Below are 18276 nucleotides of genomic sequence, written 5' to 3'. Positions count from 1 at the left end.
TCAGGCTATTTAAGAACGTTTTTCATAGCCATGGCGAAGGCTTCCGCCTTTTCCTTTGTCTTTTTTTGCCTTTCTTTCTTTTCCTCATATTCCCTACCATAATAGACTGTCTGAGCCAGTTGTAACAGAGTATCTAAAGACTGATTTGGTCCATACGCCTGTTTTAATAGCTTACAGCAGATATCTGGAGCCAACTGAGTGAGAAATCTATACTTTAAGATCACTTTTCCCTCTTCACTTTCGGGATTAATCTCAGTGAATCTGCGAAGGCCTTCTCTCAGTCTATCTAGGAATTTACCAGGAGCTTCCTTCTCCTCCTGTTCTATGTCTGCCAATTTGCCATAGTTTAAAGGCTTAGAACACGCCTGCCTAAGTCCTTCAAGAATACATCTAACAAAATGACTGATCCCATCTTCCTTTAGCTGTGTTGTAGTCCCAGTCTGGTTCTATAGTTGGGACCGCCTGATTCCCAGTGGGGAGGGCCACTATCTCGTTCTCCCTCTTCCCTACTGATTTATTACCAAGCCATTCATCTCCATAAGCAACCGCTTTTCCCAAAACTCGAGTCTTTGACTCGGGAGTCAGCGTTTGTCCCAAGATATACATCACATCCTTCCAAGTGAGGTCATAAAGCAGAGTAACACCTTTAAAAGCTCTAATATATTTTTCTGGGTCCTCTAAATAGTCTCCCAGATCCTCCTTGATTCTTTGTATTTCTTGATAAGAGAAAGGCTTATTAACTCTCACAGACTGATTATTTCTCCCAGAGGGTGTTTCATAAAGAGGCAACAGCTTGTGTGGCTGTTCCTCAGTCTCTCTGGCTGCTCTGCTCATATGATCCCAGGGATAGATTGGAGAAACCTGTTTTTCCTCTTCTCTTTGTCTCCTGTCCTCCATCTCATCTCTTACTTCGATGGTCTGAGTTTCTACTGAAACCAGAGTAGTCTGAGGTCGTACTGAGATAGGAGTTGTTTGGACCTCCATGTGGGCAGTTTGAATCCCAGTTTGGAGTCCCAGGTAAGGGGGCAAAGTAAGAGGACAGGAGGGAGCTGAAGGCTTCACGCCCAAATCTATACCCTTAGGACATAAGTCTGGCATCTTTCGCAGAGAGAAAAAGGGCAACACGTATGCTACTTCTACCCATTTCCCTTGTTCCATACAGAACCGGTCTAATTGTATAACAGTATTATACTTAAGAGACCCTCCAACTGGCCACCGTTCGCCATCCTCCAATGGATACCGTGGCCATGCAGTATCACATAGGAAGACCAGGTGTGTCTTCTTTAAGCCCTGGGGATCAAATCTATCCCAGTTTTTCAGGATGCAGTTCAAAGGAGTGAGGCTGGAATTGTTAGCTCCCATCTGTAAGAGAGAAAAAAAGCGACCAAGGCCATTTTTCTACCGGAGGCGTCCCTCCCTGCTCTAGATGGGGGTGTAGACAGACGTTACACCAAAAGCTTTTTCTTCCTGGTCGGACTTAGTCTGTCCCTTACCGACGCAGGCACAGTACTCGTCCCTCCCGGTTCTACCACCGAGATGGGGTGAGGATGTACCAGGGGTAGACTTGATAGCATCCCTACTTGACATCCAGCTCTTCACCTTTAACCTTGCTTGCCTCTGATGTCACCCAGGGTGAAACAGAGTAACCTTCCGGAATGCCTCCCAAGCTAAGACTACTAGGGGAAACATTCGTCACCTGAGTGCCTGTGCACAACCCTGAGTATTTCCTGACTACAATAAGACCGACTCGAACATAAAACTGAGATGTTCTTTCCAAGCATCACCACACCAGTACATCTAACATGTACTGGTTAGCCTCCTCTGATCCACTAAGAGCCGGCGTTACCAAAGAAAAAAACCCATCAAAGTCCCAATCTGAGTAACCTTTAACCTTAGAGATGTTCTGGGAGCTAGAGCTCCATCTAGCTTCTGAACTTTCGATTCCCAGCGAGGCTAGGCACTTTATTGGCTAGCAATCCAAGTTTGGGACCTAAGCCACAGTACACAATAACAGTATAGATCGCAAGTCCCTTGAAAGTCTATGATCCGATAGATTAGGTTAGTACTTCTAATTCCCAAGGAATTATGAAATGGTCAAAGAGACCGAAAAGTTTGACCGAGAAAGGAGAGTTCGGTCCACACGCTTTGTCCATTTCTGGTCGGTTCCCGAAGGAGACACTGGGTGCCTCTTGGCATTGGCAGGTCGGTATAATGCCCCGACAGGTTTCTGCCATACCGTATGAGATCACTGTGGAACCGCAGAGCAGGGCTCCTTACTTGCTTCACGCAGGGCATGCCATTCATTCACACAAGCACACGGTAGAGTTAGTAAAGCACAGCAGAAAACGTGTTCGCTAAGAGAACAAAGAACTAAAGCTCCAAGCATCCTTACCTTATCCTGAAGGATCCTGGACGAGACCCCAAGATGAAAGGTTGTTGTTGAATCACGCGAATACACCAGGATTCTTGGCCCCCGGAGGAGAAGAATTCAATCCGGGGCCAGAGACGAGGCTTGATCGCTCAGAGCTTTTGTGTAATAAAGTTTTATTAAAGTATAAAGGAGCTAGAGAAAGCTTCTGACATAGGCATCAGAAGGGGGCAGAAAGAGTACCCCCATAAGGCAGTTCTATTTCCAGTTTTTTAAGGAATCTCCACACTGTTCTCCATAGTGGCTGTACTAGTTTGCATTCCCACCAACAGTGGAAGAGGGTTCCCTTTTCTCCACACCCTCTCCAGCATTTATGACTTGTAGACTTTTGGATCGCAGCCATTCTGACTGGTGTGATATGGTACCTCATAGTGGTTTTGATTTGCATTTCTCTGATAATGAGTGATGTTGAGCATCTTCTCATGTGTTTGTTAGCCATCTGTATGTCTTCTTTGGAGAAATGTCTATTTAGTTCTTTGGCCCATTTTTTGAATGGGTCATTTATTTTTCTGGAGTTGAGCTGTAGGAGTTGCTTGTATATTTTTGAGATTAGTTGTTTGTCAGTTGCTTCATTTGCTATTATCTTCTCCCATTCTGAAGGCTGTCTTTTCACCTTGCCAATAGTTTCCTTTGATGTGCAGAAGCTTTTAAGGTTAATTAGGTCCCATTTGATTATTTTTGCCTTTATTTCCAATATTCTGGGAGGTGGGTCATAGAGGATCCTGCTGTGATGTATGTCAGAGAGTGTTTTGCCTATGTTCTCCTCTAGGAGTTTTATAGTTTCTGGTCTTACGTTTAGATCTTTAATCCATTTTGAGTTTATTTTTGTGTATGGTGTTAGAAAGTGTTCTAGTTTCATTCTTTTACAAGTGGTTGACCAGATTTCCCAGCACCACTTGTTAAAGAGATTGTCTTTAATCCATTGTATAGTCTTGCCTCCTTTATCAAAGATAAGGTGTCCATATGTACATGGATTCATCTCTGGGCTTTCTATTTTGTTCCATTGATCTATATTTCTGTCTTTGTGCCAGTACCATACTGTCTTGATAACTGTGGCTTTGTAGTAGAGCCTGAAGTCAGGTAGGTTGATTCCTCCAGTTCCATTCTTCTTTCTCAAGATCGCTTTGGCTATTCGAGGTTTTTTGTATTTCCATACAAATTGTGAAATTATTTTTTCTAGCTCTGTGAAGAATGCTGTTGGTAGCTTGATAGGGATGGCATTGAATCTATAAATTGCTTTGGGTAGTATACTCATTTTCACTATATTGATTCTTCCAATCCATGAACATGGTATATTTCTCCATCTGTTCATGTCCTCTTTGATTTCTTTCACCAGTGTTTTATAGTTTTCTATATATAGGTCTTTAGTTTCTTTAGGTAGATATATTCCTAAGTATTTTATTCTTTCCATGGCAATGGTGAATGGAATTGTTTCCTTAATTTCTCTTTCTGTTTTCTCATTATTAGTGTATAGGAATGCAAGGGATTTCTGGGTGTTGATTTTATATCCTGCAACTTTACTATAGTCATTGATTAGTTCTAGTAATTTTCTGGTGGAGTCTTTAGGGTTTTCTATGTAGAGGATCATGTCATCTGCAAACAGTGAGAGTTTGACTTCTTCTTTTCCAATTTGGATTCCTTTTATTTCTTTTTCTGCTCTGATTGCTGTGGCCAAAACTTCCAAAACTATGTTGAATAGTAATGGTGAAAGTGGGCACCCTTGTCTTGTTCCTGACTTTAGAGGAAATGCTTTCAATTTTTCACCATTGAGGATAATGTTTGCTGTGGGTTTGTCATATATAGCTTTGATTATGTTGAGGTATGTTCCTTCTATTCCTGCTTTCTGGAGAGTTTTTTTCATAAATGGATGTTGAATTTTGTCAAAGGCTTTCTCTGCATCTATTGAGATAATCATATGGTTTTTATTTTTCAATTTGTTAATGTGGTGTATTACATTGATTGATTTGTGAATATTGAAGGAAGGAGTCTTAATGGCCCATTCTTGGAAGATGTTATCCTCCAACCAGTTCATTCTAGTCACAGGAAATGCCACTTGTACAAATGATGGTGCTTCAAACCCATGTGAATGGACATGAGACAAGACTGAAGAACAGGAGTTGAGTGAAGAGAAAAGATATGCTTGGCTTGAATAAATAATGGGTTTCCATTACAATGTTCCATGGGTACATTAAACTCTTGGGCCAAACTCATTGTTATCCACAAACCCAGCCTCACTTCCTGAAAGAGAAACCTCCATATTCCTTCAGTAATACAATCATGCCCAGGTATTCAAAGTGGAAATTGCTGGCTGGTCTTTGACTCTATCCTCTCTGCCTATATTCAAGTATTTTCTAGTCTGACGCCCAACTGTCTCATGGCTTCACATTTCCCAGCATTACTATCACTGTCCTCTCACAGCTTCTCATCACCTACCTCCTCTTTGGTCTCCATGACTCTATCATTTGCTTCTCCAGTATTTTTTCCATTCTAGACTAGCAAACTATGCTATGTCACTTCCATATTTAAAAATCATCACAGCCTGTAGAATAAAACACAAATAGCCCAGATTTATGCCTGGTTCCTCTTCATTCACAGAATCCCACCACTATTCATAGGTGTCCTTTACTCAGTCTCATAAACTATGTTATTTACTCCATCTTCTAGACTTTTGTATATGACAATTTCTGACCCTGAAATTGCCTTACTTTCTTGTTTATTTGGCAAAATCTTTCTCATCCTTCTGGATTTACCTCAAGACCCAATTCAAATATTATCCTCTCTGAGAAGGCTGTCTTGACATTTCACATCACCAAGGAAATAATCTTACCCACCTGAACTTAGTACAGTATTTTTAGCATCTCTTAGTTTTTCAATGATTTATTGGTTTTATGCATTAGCATTTGGACAATCTAATGTATTTTATATTTTCCTCTCTCCTTTAGAACTTCCATAGAGTCTAGTGTGGGAAAAGAATAAATGAATATTCATGAGTAAAAAATTAGAATATTTTCATTACCAACCATGCATTTTAAATGGGCTCCTCTTTGGTATGTAAATTTTTAAATTGTGAGGAATCTGTTTTCAGTAGTATGTCTTATACAAAATTATTCAACTTAAAAATTGCTACTGAATTCTCCCTGTGTGATCTATGGCACTGCTGAAATAATGCCACCACCAAGCAGTTTACTGTGTACAGCTGAGAATGACACTTAAAAAACAATATTACAAGTCAGATTATATGTGCTAGAGGTACAGAAAAGTGACTATAGGAAAAAAAAGAGAAAGAAAAGATTAATTTTGGGTGGAAACTAGCTTTACAAATGAAACCAGAGGGCACATAGTCTCAAATGGCACCCGAAATAGTCAACTAAATGAACATTATGTTGTTTTTTTAAAAAATCTCCATAAATGTGGTACGTAGTGTACAGATTCTCTTTTCTAACTACTAAATTATTTTTGTTAATTTACAACCACAGTCACGATTTATAATGCCCATAAAAACCAGCATAAAACAAACATTCTCAAACACACAAACACTTACACATACATGATTGCCAAAGGTGGTAATTTCATTGGCTGAGCTTTCAGCTCTACATTTGAGTTAAAGGCAAAGATTAACATGTGCTAACGTGAGGGTTTGCTAAGGCTTAACTATGGGTGTTAGATTTCCTATATAAAGCAGTAAGTCAAATACTAAGCCAAGACAAAAGTGTTTGTTCTTCACTTAAGCTTCCAACCCCAGGCATCTTGTATTTAAGAGCAAGCTTAAAGGCAAGCCTTTGGAGAATACAGCATAATGTTGGCAAGCAAGTCATTCCCAATTAAGCAAACTAAATCTTGAGAACAAAACTATAATAAATGGTCAGAGAATTTAAGGGAGCAAAGCTCAATGTGTGATGATGTCTTGTTTTTCTCATTTCATTGCTTTCTTCCCTGTCCCTCTCATTAAGAATTGGCATTAAATGCTCTGTGGGATTAGATGAGAAGTGCACAGAGGATTTAGGTCTGTTCTAAGAGCACTTGCCTCCTTGGTTTTGGTAACAGCTGTCCGAATGAGCAGTCCTTGTGATTTTAGGAAAGATTAAGGAAAGTATAATGATGACTTCAACTACCCAAGGCCTAACACACATATCAATTGATGTAAATACTTCAGAATAGAGAAAATAGGATCTTCACATTTATCCCACAGGTTAGTTGGCTTGACTTGAAAAATTTTTAATTTTACTTTAAAAGAACAAAAAAATGCACCTTTTCAGGCTGTCACAATTGGCTACCAAAATAAATAATTCCACTAGATGATTGATTTTTCTCTCAAACATTTGCTAAATGCCACTTCAATTTCTTATTCAAATTCCCCATTGTTGGGGTCTATTATTTTCATTTGTATTATTTTGAAAATGCATTTTTAGTTCCTGCATAATGAATGAGTGACTAATAATATACAGATATATTCCAAAATGTTTTTATTCTCAATTATTCATGACATCTATTTCCTATGCATCTGGCAGCATAAAGAGCTCTGGGGAACAAAATGACCTTTTCATTCATGACCAGTAAAAGACAGAAAAGCATTTTCTATAAGTAATCTCTCTATTGATCAGGGATCTCTCAAGGATTATCTGAGATGAATGATTGTTATTTGGCCAGTACATATTAGTATAGCATAGTGTTCAGTATCAGTTTTGATTACTCAGTGCCCCACTGTATAGATCTAGATAGGTATACATTTTTTATGCCAGTCATTTGTCTCACATTATATTGTACCTTTTCATTTTTTTAAATAAATTCAGTTTCAAGGCTAACTGAAAGGACATTTGGAAGTAATACTTGTTTCACTATGGGCACAAGAGCTTTCATATTTTGTACCTGCTTCTCTACTCTTGCCCCATGGTGTCAGTCACCCTATCATTCTGATATGCACTCTTCCCCCATCAATTCTCAGAAGCAGACTTCTATTGTCATTTGTTTTACTTAATCTGTTTAAAAACCTTAGTACACTTTTTATATTTCCCATTTGAAAAAATTATACACCTGCTACCTTCAAAGAAGAAGATCCAAGTGCCAGGCAAGGCAGTATGTTTGGTTACTTATTCAATACATGTATGTTGAGGGTCTACTCTGAGCCAGGAGCAACTAGAAATACGATAGCAGGTTAAAAGAAACAAGTTGGGACCTACCAGCTGGATTACGGCAGAATCTTGAGTTATTAAGCTAACACTCTTCCTCTAATAGGAGATCTGACTGGCCTATTTTGGGAAATCAGGAAATGGTGACTATAATCCTGCCAGCATAAGTTTCAAGTTTAAGATATATATTTTTCCCCTTCCCTTTTATATCTCTTCATAGGATGGTAAGTCTGACAGCAGCCTATTACATCATTTCTCAATGCACTGCTTTATCTGATGCTAACCCTTACTTAGATACAAAACCATTCTGCAATTAATTAATAAAAAGCACCCAGAATATGAATTCTCACAGTAGAATCATCAATATCATCCCTACTTTATAGATGAAGTCACTCACAACCCAAAGTCTTGATAACCTTAACAGGGTCTTACATCTGTTAGCAGCAGATGTGACTTTCCTATACTAATTCTGTCAAAGACTTGAATTCATCAGAATTAATGTTCAAGCATCATTTTTCTGGTATTTTAATTCATATTAATTAAGCTTTTATTAATTGATTGATTAAAGTGATACTGATTAGTTTACCTTTTCATTGTTAGCATAAGTTTCATTCATTTGTATAAATTTATCCCATTCCTAGGACTGCATGGTCACCATGCCCCAATATTCAAGGGAATGATATTTATTTCCTTTGTGTACTCCATGTTCATATACTCCTAATCTAGATATAAACAAATATGTGCACTTCTATATGATGGGGCTCAGAGAAGACAAGATTGAATGAAAACTTGATAAATAAAAATTCTGTATCCATTCTCCAAAATTTTGATCTTAATAATCTCTATTTTAAACAATAATAAGCAAAATGACTGATGTCAAATATTTAATTTTCCTCCAGAACTAGAATTTTAAAACTTGGAGGCTATTTCTGGATGAATGCTGGTTCCTGTTGCTTACCAGACTACTTGAATGTATTCTTTATGCCACCTACTTTTGTTTTATTAATGACTTACTATCCTTTTGCCAGAAAATGTAATGCTTTATATTAGAGGAACAAACAGAAGAGGAACTAGTTTCAACAACCATTTATTATTGCTCAAACGTTATAATTAACCATACTCCATTTGTTCTCATACATAAACATAATAGAAAGAACAGCTAATGACACCTCAAACGAACAAATAATTCAAAACAGCACCTAATAATTTATGGGTACAAGTAGCTTAACTACAAGGCAAACAGCATCTAGTGCTCACTCAAAAACATTTAGCCTCTGGATTGTAGAGAAGGAGCGCTAAAGGAAAGAGGAAATACAAGCAATTATATTGTAGGTCTCTGGTTTTGTTTTCAATAGGCTTTAATTTTTAGAGCAGTTTTTAGGTTCCTAGCAAACTTGAGCAGAAGATAGAGAGATTTCCTGTGTACTCCTTGCCTCATACCTGCATAGTCTCCCACCATCTCCTACATTTGTTACAATTAATGAACCTACATTGGCATATCTTTTGCATGCTAGGTTGCTTCAGTCATGACTGACTCTTTGCAACCCTATGGACCATAGCCTGCCAGTTTCCTCTGTCCATGGGATTCTCCAGGCATGAATACTGGAATGGGTTACCATGCCCTCCTCCAAGGGATCTTCCTGATCCAGGGATAGAACCTGAGTCTCTTATGTCTCCTGCATTAGCAGGCAGGTTCGTTACCACTAGCGCCACCTGGGAAGCCCACATTGACATATCATTATCCCTCAAAGTTCATAATTTACATTAGGGTTCACTCTTTGTGTTGTACATTCTATTGGTTCAGACTAATGTATGATGACCTCTATCTATCTTTATAGTATTATCAGAGTATTTTCACTGCCCTAAAAATCTTGTTCAACCCATCTATCCCTCCCCACATAGCATGAAACTTTTCATAGTGGCTTCTTTCACTTCATAGTATGCATTTAAGTTTACTTCATGTCTTTTCATATCTTGACAGCGCATCTCTGTTTTGCACCAAATGTATTCCACTGTCTTGGTGCACTACGGGTTTATTTATCCATTTACCAACTAAAGAACATCTTTGTTGCTTCCAAGAACAATTACCAGTAAAGCTTCTGTGAAACATTCCCATGCAGGTTTTTACATGGACATAAGTTTTCATAACCTTTGGGTGAATATTAAAGCGCATGATTTCTGGGTAGGATTGTTTTCTAATCAATGGGATTAAGATGCTAAGTAGGAAAAAGACTCAGTATTCAAAAGCATCCTTCTTCATTGATAATAAAATTTGGGGGAAAATGTGTTGTCTTTCAATTCTCAAGTCATCTGCCTGAAAGTCATAAGTACTGATCATAGCTAAGACTATCTGCCGGAGTTTGCCACCTGCTATTTTTCTATAGAGCTCTGCATACAGCCCACAAGTCATACTTCTGGTATGGCACTTCCTGAAAACTCTACTTGTTGCGGATTACATTCTATGTTTCTTCCCTTTCCCATGTCATCTATGTACATAACAATGAGACCAAAATGTGCACTTTTAGAATTACTAGGGCAGTAAACACTGTTCTTCTCCAATACAATTATCACTATGTTAAACCCCTAAAGAAATATTTTAATTTGTGTTTTAAAGATAGAAAAATAAAATTGTACTTGCACCAAAAATTTAATTGTATAAACTTTTAATTTATAATAAAATCAAATAATTAATTAATTATTAACTAAATGATAATTTAATCTATAATAAAAAATGAAATGTTTGCAAATATAAAATTTATGTACCTACAAAATGCAGTTTTTAGTTTGTATGAGATTCTGCCTATTTGATGAAATGATTAAGGAGAAATAAAACAGGAAGTTTTAAAAAACTTCTCTAGGGTAATAGAGATGATTATATTTATATTTTGCCTTTTAATTTGAGACTATTTACATCTGAATTGGAGTTGTTGTTGTTCAGTCATTTAGTCATGTCCGACTCTTTGCCACCCCAAGGGCTGTGGCATGACAGGCTTCCCTTTCCTTCACTATCTCCCGGAGTTTGCTCAAATTCATATCCATTGAGTCAAGGATGCCAGCCAACCATTTCATTCTCTGTCACACCCTTAGCCACCTGCCTTCAATCTGTTCCAATGAGTTGTCTCTTCGTACCAGGTGCCCAAAGTATTGGGGCTTCAACTTCAGCATCAGTCCTTCCAATGAACATTCAGGATTGATTTCCCTTAGGATTTATTGGTTTGATCTCCTTGCAATCCAAGGGAATTTCAAGATTCTTCAACACAACAGTTCAAAAGCATCAGTTCTTTGGCACTCAGCCTTCTTTATGGTCCAACTCTCACATCTGTAGAGGACTACTGGAAAAACCATAGCTTTGACTATACAGACCTTTGTTGGCAAAATGATGCCTCTGCCTTTTAAAACCCTGTCTAGGTTTGTAATTGCTTTCCTTCCAAGGACAAGCATCTTTTAATTTCATGGTTGCAGTCACCATCCACAGAGATTTTGGAGCTCAAGGAAATAAAATGTGTGACTATTTCCATTTTTCCCCATCTATTTGCCATGAAGTGATGGAACCAGATGCCATGATCTTAGTTTTCTGAATGTATAAAGTCAGTGTTTTTCACTCTTCTCTTTTACCTTCATCAAGAAGCTCTTTAGTTCCTCTTTGTTTTCAGTCATTAGGGTAGTATCATCTGCATATCTGAGGTTGCTAATATTTCTCCCAGCCATCTTAATTCCAGCTTGTGATTCATCCAGCCCAGCATTTCACATGATATAGTCTGCATACAAATTAAACAAACAGGGTGCCAATATACAGCTTTGATGTACTCATTTTCCAATTTTGAACTAGTGCATTGTTCCATATCCAGTTCTAAATGTTGCTTCTTGACCTGCATATAGGTTTCTCAGAAGGCAGGTAAGGTCTGGTATTCCCATCTCTTAAAGAATTTGTTGTGATCCACACAGTCAGAGGCTTTAGTGTAGTCAATGAAGCAGAAGTAGATGTTTTTCTGGCATTCTCTTGCTTTCTTGATGATCCAACAGATGTTGGCAATTTCATCTCTGGTGCTTCTGCCTTTTCTAAACCCAGCTTGAGCATCTGGATGTTCTCAGTGCACATACTGTTGAGGCCTAGCTTGAACGATTTTGAGCATTGCCTTGCTAGCTCATTAAATGAGTGCAATTGTACACAGTCTGAATATTCTTTGTCACTGTCTTTCTTTGGGATGGGAATGAAAACTGATCTTTTCCAGTCCTATGGCCTCTGCTGAGTTTTCCAAATTTGTTGACATATTGAGTGCAGCACTTTAACAGCATTGTCTTTTGGGATTTTAAATAGCTCAGCTGGAATTCTATCACCTCCACTAGCTTTGCTTTTAGTAATGCTTCTTAAAGCCCAATTAACTTCACACTCCATGATGTCTGGCTCTGGGTGAGTGACCACTCCATTATGATTATCCAGGTCATTAAAATCTGGTTTGCACAGTTCTTCTGTGTTTTATTGTCATCTGTTCTTAATCTCTTGTGCTTCTGTTAGGTCCTTGCTGTTTCTATCCTTTATTGTTCTCATCTTTGTATAAAATATTCTCTTATATCTCTAATTTTCTTGAAGAGATCTCTCACCTTTCCCATTCTATTGTTTTTATTACCTTAAAATTCAGCTGACTTTGGTGCAATGATGCAAAGTCAAAGTTAAAAACATATTTTTTTCTGAGTGATGCATTTAAAGATTACCCCAAAAGATATTTTAGTAGAAACACAATTAAATCTCATAAGGAATTAATACAAATATATCTATTCTGACATTATAATTTAGTGGGGCAGGAGGAGAAGGGGACGACAGAGGATGAGATGGCTGGATGGCATCACCAACTCGATGGACATGAGTTTGAGTGAACTCCGGGTGTTGGTGATGGACAGGGAGGCCTGGTGTGCTGCAATTCATTGTGTTGCAAAGAGTTGGACACAGCTGAGCAACTGAACTGAACTGAAGGTCATAAACTAACACTTCTTTAAATTATTATTTAAATTACTTAATTATCTTTTCCTTTAAGGATCTATTTAAATGTATCCTTCTCACTGCAACAGATGAAGCCACATAATTCTTATTCCCAAAAATGTCATTTCACTGCACAACAGAGGTGAAATGTCAAAAAGACTCCTCCTCCCCCCCCACACACATACACACACAAATAGCTAAATATTGTACAACTTTTTAAATGTAGTTATGCATCTAATGGCAAAGTGATAGGTGATGGTGATCAAGATGACATATGTAGAAAAAGTTTAAAATTGTGAAATAACAATTAACGAGCTTTATTATTCAACTCTTGAAAGAATGTTGAAGTTTTTAACAGCAAAGAGAAATCTACTTGAAAAAATCTTGTTTTCTTTTTAGCCTCGACTTTGTGAAAAATTGTCAATTACATTAATGTCTTCAAGGAACACTGTTCAAAACATTAAATTATCAAATATATCATTAAATAAGAAATTTTTAGAGAAAAAAATTCTACCCATCTTGTTGCAGTCCTTTAATGGACCAGAACCTGGTGGTCCAGAGTCCACGATAAGAAAGTGAAAGAGAGAAAGAAGCTAGTATTTCCTGATTTACAAAGAAAACCAATAAAACCCTAGAACAGGGCTTGCACTGCTCACTAAGGTACAGGGCGTCCTCTCAAGGAAGTCTTGAAAGCCCGGGCAGGAGAGTGAGCTCGGTGGGTTTCCACTCTCCAGAGAATTAGGCAGAGGGGGAGAGAGAGAAAGACATGGGGACCCAAGTCTCTGGTGGAGCAAGGATGCTTTAATGATCTTTCTGTGGGTATATATAGGCTGTTATACAAGGACTTTCTTTCAACAATGATAAAGATTAGAAAACCAAACATACAGCAACTGTTATCAAGGAAACAAGGAATTAGCAATGGTCGTAAGGTCAGAAGACAATCCGTCTCAAGAAAGAGGGTCGTGACTAAGCAGTTTTGTCATAAGGAGAATGTTTACTGAAGGAAATCCACACATGCGTTTCATCCCATGACCTCAGGACTGGGAGCAGCGTGCCACTCCACTCGTTCCCGATACCAGGAACTGAGAAGGAACAGAGGATTTATGAGAGACAGAAAACAGCACACAGGAATCCTCCTGTTAAACATTCCCTGACACCATCTAAATACTGTATATATTCAATTTCAATTTTCATAGTGAAATACATTGAAATTCTAACCTTCAGTATGATGTATTAGAAAGATGGCTTATGGAAAGTAACTAGGTTAGGTCATGAGGGTAGAACTTTCATGAATGGAATAGTATCCTTATAAATGAGACCTCAGAAAGTTCTTACCCCTTTTTCACTATGTGAGAATTCAACCCTCTGCAACCTTCTTAAAGACAACCCTCACCAAAATTTGACCATGCTGGCACCTTGATCTCAGACTTCCAGCCCCAGAACTTTAAGAAATAAATTATGTTGTTTAAAAGCCACCCAGTCTACAATTCTTTGTTATGGCTACCCAAATTAACTAAGACATCATGATATGTTATTTCTACTTCATAAAAAGAAAAACTATTGCTTATTGAAATCACCTATCCCACTAAATTCTCTTATTTTGTCTTATAGTTTACCAGGTATTTTTCTTAGAGATTCTAGCTATGTAATCATACTTTCTGCAAATAATTTTAATTATATTTTCTCCTTTCCACTTTTATACTACTCTTTTCTTTTCTAATTAAATTGAACATTCTACCAGAACAATGTTAAATTTCTTGGTGATATTGATGTAAGTACCTTTTAACAATTAAGCATGACTCAATATTTCTTATATATATTTTAAGAAAATATTAATTTTTGTTAATTAAAAGTTTATGCCAACAAGATGGTTGAATTTTATGAAATTTCTTTTTAGTTGCAATCTTTGATGGGAGATACTGAAGAAAATTAATCAATTTCTAAATATTCTCCCCCAGGAGCAAAGCCAACTGCCATGTTCTGCCCACCTTCTGCAACAACAGTGGGGTGCTGCTCCAGGACCTTGCTTTGGATTTCTGTTTGCTCCAGTGTTGTGCTGAGACTTCTTCACTGAATTCCTGGATTCCTACAATGAGATCAAGCCTTGAGCCTTTGGAGTAGGAGCACTGACTCCAAGACCCTAGACTACCAGAGAACTAACCCTAGGGAGTATCAAATAGTGAGAACTCACACAAAGGAAACCACTTGAATACAAGACCCAGCACCATCCAACCACCAGTAGCATCCTGTGCAGGACGCCTCATCTAAACAACAAATAAAACAAAAATACAAACCCAATTATCAGCAGACAGGATTACCACCTCACTCAGCCTTGCCCATCAGAGGAAAAACAAACTAACTAACACTTAGCACAAATCTCACCCCATAGGAAGCTTACACAAACCACTGGACCAACCTTAGAAGGGCAGAAACCAAAAACAAGAAAGAATTCAACCTTTAAGCCTGGTAAAAGAAGACCTCAAACACAATAAGTAAAAAAAAAAAAAAATGAAAAGGCAGAGAAATACTACACAAATGAAGGAACAAACTAGAAACACAGAAGTCTAAATAAATGAAGAGGAAATAGGCACACTAAACTACCTGAAAAAGAATTCAGAATAATGATGGTAAAGATGAACAAAAACCTTGAAAACAAAAAGGAGAAAATGCAAGAATCAATCAACAAAGACCTAGAAGAATTAAAGAATAAATATACAGAGACAAACAACACAATTACTGAAATTAAAAATACTCTAGAAGGAATCAATAGCAAAATATCTGAAGCAGAAGAACAAATCAGTGGGCTGGAAGATGAAATGGTGGAAATAACTTCTAAAGAGCATAATAAAGTAAGAAGAATGAAAAGAACTGAAGACAGTCTCAGAGACCTCTGGGGCAATATCAAATGCACCAACATTTGAACTATAGGGGTCCCAGAAGAAGAAGAGAAAAAGAAAGGATGTGAGAAATTTTTTGAAGAGATTATAGTTGAAAATTCCCCCAACATGCAAAAGGAAATAGTCAATCAAGTCCAAGAGGCACAAAGAGTCCCAAACAGGATAAACCCAAGGAGAAACATGCCAAGATACATATTAATCAAACTAACAAAGACCAAACACAAAGAAAGAATATTAAAAGCAACAAGGGAGGAGCAACAAATAACATACAAGGGAAACCCCATAGGCTTAACCACTCATCTCTCAGCAGAAACTCTGCAAGCCAGAAGGGAATGGCAGGATATATTTAAAGTACTGAAAGGGAAAAATCTACAACCAAGATTCCTGTACCTGGCAAGGATCTCATTCAAAATTGATGGAAAAATAAAAAACTTTTCATGCAAGCAAAAGTTAAGATAATTCAGTACCACCAAACCAGCTTTACAAAAAATGTTATAGGGACTTATATAGTCAAGAAATACAAGAGAAGAAAAAAGATCTACAAAATCAACCTGAAACAATTAAGAAAATGGCAATAGGAACATATATATCAATAATTACTTTAAATGTAACTGGATTAAATGCTCCAATCAAAAGACACAGACTGGCTGAATGGATACAAAAACAAGACCCATATATATGCTATCTACAAGAAACCCACTTCAGGCCTAAAGACACATACAGACTGAAAATGAGAAGATGGAAAAATATATTCCATGAATATGAGAAGCAAAAGAAAGCTGTTGTGGCAATCCTCATATCAGACAAAATAGACCTTAAAATAAAGAAGATTATAAGAGATAAAAAAGGACACTACCTAATGATCAAGGGATCAATCCAAGAGGGGACTATTGTAAATATCTTTGCACGCAACACAGGAGTACCTCAATACATAAGACAAATACTAACAGACATAAAAGGAGAAATTGACAGTAACACAATAATAGTAGGAGACTTTAACACCCTAGTCACACCAATGGACAGATCCTCAAAACAGAAAATTAAAAAAGAAACACAAGTCTTAAATGATACATTAGATGAGAGGAATCTCATTGATATCTTCAGGACATTCCACCCAAGTGAAGAACAATACATCTTCTCAAGTGCACATGGAAGATTCTCCATGATAGACTGCATCTTGGGTCACAAATCAAACTTCAGTAAATTTAAGAAAATTGAAATCATATCAAGCATCTTCTCCAACCACAACACTGAGACTAGTTATCAATTACAAGAAAAAAACTGTAAGAAACACAAGAGATTAAGCAACAGGTTTCTAAATAACCAATAGGTTGCTGAAGAAATCAAAAGGGAACTCAAAAAATTTCTAGAAACAAAATGACAATGAAAACACAACAACTCAAAACCTATGGGATGCAGCAAAAGCAGTTCTAAGATTGTATTATAGCAATACAATCCTATCTCAAGAAACAAGAAAACCATCGAATAGACAATCTAACTTTACACCTAAGGCAACTGGAAAAAGAAGAAGGAGAACAACAACAACAAAATTAGTAGAAGGAAAGAAATCATAAAGATCCAAGCAGAAATAAATGAAAAAGAAATGAAAGAAACAATAGTAAAGACTAATAAAAGTAAAAGCTGGTCCTTTGAGAAGATAAACAAAACAGACAAATCTTTAGCCAGACTCTTCAAGAAAAAAAAAAATAAAGAAGAATCAAATCAACAAAATTAGAAATGAAAAAGTAGAAGTTACAGAAGACAATGCAGAAATACAAAGGATTACAAGAGATTATTATGAACAACTATATGGCAATAAAATCGATAACCTGAAAGAAATGGACAAATTCTTAGAAAAGTTCAATCTTTGATCTGAACCAGAAAGAAATAGAAATTATGAACAACCCAATTACAAGCACAGAAGTTGAAGCTGTAATCAAAAATCTCCCAAAAACCAAAAGCCCAGGACCAGATGGCTTCACAGGAGAATTCTCTCAAACATTTAGAGAAGAGCTAATGCCTATCCTCCTAAAACTCTTTCAAAAAATTGCAGAGGAAGGAATACTTCTGGACTCATTCTATGAGGCTATCATGACTCTGATACGAAAACCAGACAAAGACATCACAAAAAAAGAAATGTAATAGATAGAGTGCCTGATGAACTATGGACAGAGGTTCGTGACATTGTACAGGAGACAGGGATCAAGACCATCTCCATGGAAAAGAAATACAAAAAAGCAAACTGGCTGTCTGGGGAGGCCTTACAATAGCTGTGAAAAGAAGAGAAGTGAAAAGCAAAGGAGAAAAGGAAAGATATAAGCATCTGAATGCAGAGTTCCAAAGAATGGCAAGGAGAGATAAGAAAGCCTTCCTCAGCGATCAATGCAAAGAAATAGAGGAAAACAACAGAATGGGAAAGACTAGAGATCTCTTCAAGAAAATTAGAGATGCCAAGGGAAAATTGCATGCAAAGATGGGCTCGATAAAGGACAGAAATGGTGTGGACCTAACAGAAGCAGAAGATATTAAGAAGAGATGGCAAGAATACACAGAAGAACTGTACAAAAAAGATCTTCACGACCCAGATACTCACGATGGTGTGATCACTAACCTAGAGCCAGACATCCTGGAATGTGAAGTCAAGTGGGCCTTAGAAAGCATCACTATGAACAAAGCTAGTGGAGGTGATGGAATTCCAGGTGAGCTATTTCAAATCCTTAAAGATGATGCTGTGAAAGTGCTACCCCCAATATGCCAGCAAATCTGGAAAACTCAGCAGTGGCCACAGGACTGGAAAAGATCAGTTTTCATTCCAATCTCAAACAAAAGCAATGTAAAAGAATGCTC

The sequence above is a fragment of the Bubalus bubalis genome, chromosome 1 (genome assembly GCF_019923935.1).
Source record: "Bubalus bubalis isolate 160015118507 breed Murrah chromosome 1, NDDB_SH_1, whole genome shotgun sequence".
Lineage (NCBI taxonomy): Eukaryota > Metazoa > Chordata > Mammalia > Artiodactyla > Bovidae > Bubalus > Bubalus bubalis.
This window is presented reverse-complemented; position numbering follows the sequence as displayed.